The following is a 3,715-nucleotide window of genomic DNA, read 5'->3' as shown; positions in this document are numbered from 1 at the left end:
CCTGTAGCTTCTTATCCGTTCCGTAAGTCAGGTGACGATGTTAGCGCAGCGGATGCTTCTGCAAAGTAGTTGGGCAAAAATTAGGCAACGTTGAAGCGTGCGCCCGTTTCCGCTTCTGCGTGCGAAAAGTCAGGGCCCCCGGTGGTCCGTTCCTTTATACGCTCCCAGCGTCCGCCGTCGAAGCTGTGAGTGCCATGCTACTTTCACCGAGCCAGTAGCTGCTTATCCGATACGTAGGTCAGGTGACGGTGATAGTGCAGGGGATATTTGTGCAAAATAGTAGGGTAAAAATTAGGCAACGTTGAAGCGTGCGCCCGTTTCAGCTGCTGCGTGCGAAATGTCAGGGCCTCCGGCGGTCCGTTACTTTACACGCTCCCAGCGGCCATCGTCGATGTTGTCAGTGCCACGCTACTTTCGCCGAGCCAGTAGCTTGCTGTCCGGTCCGCAGTTCAGGTGAAGCTGATAGCGCCGCGGATGCTTCTGCAAACTATTTGGGCAAGAATTAGGCAACGCTGAATAGCGCGCCCGTTGCCGCTGCTGCGTGCGAAATGTCGGGGGCCCCGGTGGTCAGTTATTTTATAGGCTCCCAGCGTCCGTCGTCTATGCTGTCATCGTCATGCTACTTTCGCCGAGCCAGTAGCTTCTTATTCGTTCCGTAGATCAGGTGACGGTGATAGCGGAGCGGATGCTTCTGCAAAGTAGTTGGGCAAAAATTAAGCATCATTGAAGCGTGCGCCTGTTTCCGCTGCTGCGTGGGAAATGTCAGCGCCCCCGGCAGTCCGTTCCTTTATACGCACCCAGCGTCCGTCGTCTATGCTGTCAGCGCCATGCTACTTTCTCCGAGCCAGTAGTTTCTTATCCGGTCCGTAGGTCAGGTGACGGTGATAGCGCAGCGGATGCTTCTGCAAAGTAGCTCGGCATACTTTCGCCGAGCCAGTAGCTTCTTATCAGGTCCGTAGGTCAGGTGACGGTGATAGCGGAGCGGATGCTTATGCAAAGTAGTTGGGCAAAAATTAGGCAACCGTGAAGCGTGCTCCCGTTACCGCTGTTGCGTGCGTGTCCTTCCCTTCATACCCCAGCGATCATTCCTGCGAAATCACCGAGTGACCTCACGACGATTGGAGTGCCACTGCATGCCGCAAAAAGGAGCTCTCCGCATCAACTGTTTCGGAATAGCAGCCACCGGTTCCTAGGCAAAAGTTCTGGCTGTCGCTGTAGTAGATACCATCACCTCAAGTCGCCGAATGCTTTCTGGCCGCTGTCGTTACCATAGATCGGAGCGTTGTCCTTCCCTTCCTACCCCAGTGATAAATCCTGCGATATCACTGAGTGACGTCGCGACCAATGCAGAACCACTGCATGTCACAAAAAGATGCTCCCGCCATCAACATTTACGGATTAGCGGCCACCGGCTCCCACGGCTAAGTTGTGTCTTTCGCTATGGGAGATACCATCACCTCACGCCGCCGATTGCTGTCTGGCCGCTGTCGTCACCACAGATCGGAGCTGTGCCCTTCCATTCCTACGCCAGTCATCATTCCAGAGATATCACCGACTGACGTCACTTCTAATACAGCGCCGCTGCATCCCGCAAGTAGGAACTCCCGCCATCAACTGTTTCGGATTAGCGGTCACAAGCTCCCAACGCGATGTTCTGTATTTCGCTTTCTAGATACTATAACCTCACGCCGCAGATTGCTGACTGGCCGCATTCGTCACCGAAGATCGGAGCTCTGCCCTTGTGTTTCTACGTGAGTTATCGCTCCTGAGATATCACCGACTGACGTCACCACCAATACAGCGCCGCTACATGCAACAAAAGGGTGTTCCCCCATCAATTGTTTGGGATTAGCGGCCACCGGCTCCCATGGCTAAGTTCTGTCTTTCGCTTTTCTAATACCATCACCCCACGACGCCGATTGCTGTCTGGCCGCTGTCGTCACCGAAGATCGAAGCTGTGTCTTACCGCTCTTACTCCAGTCATCATTCCTGCGATATCACCAACTGACGTAACCACAATTACCGCGCCGCTGCGTCCCACAAGAAGGAGCTCCCTCCACCAACTGTTTCGGATTAGCGGGTACCGGCTCCCACGGCTACGTTCTGTATTTAGCAATTGTAGATACCATCACCTCACTTCTCCGAATGCTGTCCGACCACTGTCATCACTGTTATTAAACGATATTATTGTTAATAAAATTGATGTCGCAATTTGTTCTCCTCCAGATAACCTTGATTTTTTCTCTCATACGTGAGTTGTACAATGCCTGTGTGCTTTTTAAGTGCAGTGAGATTTCGTGTTTTTTCTTGCTTGCTCACATCTTGCTTTCGTTGTATTTTTTTTCCTCGCCTGATTTGCGATGCGTATGCTTGATATGTTGTAATGCTTCAATATATAAGTACTTGGGAAAACTGTATTTCCTCTCTGCGGCTCACTTATTTTCTTTTTGTATGTTTAAGGGTATTTGGGGCTGGTCAAGCTGCTACGAGCAGCTTTTTTCCCCACTTTACCCCCGCAAAACTGTATTGAAATAAAGCGTACATATATACATACATACTGATGATCGTAGCTTTGTACTACCATTCCTACGCCAGCCATCGTTCCCTACGATATCCCCGACTGACGTTGCGACGAATACAGCGCTGCTGCATGCCACAAAAAGGAGCTCCCCCCATGAACTGTTTCGGATTTCCGGCTACCGGCTCCCACGGCTAATTTCTGTCTTTGTTTTCTAGATACCATTACTTCACGCCACAGATTGCTGTCCGGCCGTTGTCGTCACCGAAGATAGGAGCTCTGCGCTTCCGTTTCTACAAGAGTCATCGTTCCTGAGATATCACCGACTTAGGTGACCACAAATACAGCGCCACTGCATGAAACGAAAAGGTGCTGCCCCCATCGATTGTTTCGGATTAGCGGCCACTGGCTCCCATGGCTAAGTTCTGTCTTTCGCTATTCTAATACCATCACCTCAAACCGCTGATTGCTGTCTGGCCGTTGTCATCACCGATGATCGAAACTATGTCCTTCCGTTCCTACGCCAGTCATCATTTCGGTAAAATACCGACTGACATCATAACGAGTACAGCGCAGCTGCATGCCACAAAAAGGAGCTCCCCCATCAACTGTTTCGGATTAGCGGCCACCGGCTCCCACGGGTAAGTTCTATCTTTCGCTATGGTAGATACCATCACCTCACGCCGCCGATTGCTGTCTGGCCGCTGTCATCATCGAACCTCGGAGCCATGTGCTTCCGTTCCTATGCCAGCCATGATTCCTGGGATATCACGTACCGACGTCACGACGAATACAGCTTCGCTGCAAGCCACAAACGGGAGCTCCACCCATTAATTGTTTCCGAATTAGCGGCCACCGGCTCCTGCGGCTATGTTCTGTCTTTTGCTATTCTAGGTACCTCACGCCACCGATTGCTGTCTGCCCACTGTCGTCACCGAAGATCAGAGCTGCGTCCTTGCGTTCCAACGCCAGGCATCTCACCTGCGATATCACCAACGGGCGTCACGACGAATACAGCGCCGCTGCATGCCACAAAAATGAGCTCCCCCCATCAACTGTTTCGGATATGCGGCCACCAGATCCCGTGGCTAAGTTCTGACTTAAGCTAATCTAGATACCATCACGTCATGCCGCCGATTGTGTTGTCGCCACTTTCGTCACCGAAGAGCGGAGCTGCGTCCTTGCGTTCCTACGCCA

Source organism: Dermacentor albipictus, chromosome 7 (assembly GCF_038994185.2).
Source record: "Dermacentor albipictus isolate Rhodes 1998 colony chromosome 7, USDA_Dalb.pri_finalv2, whole genome shotgun sequence".
Lineage (NCBI taxonomy): Eukaryota > Metazoa > Arthropoda > Arachnida > Ixodida > Ixodidae > Dermacentor > Dermacentor albipictus.
This window is presented reverse-complemented; position numbering follows the sequence as displayed.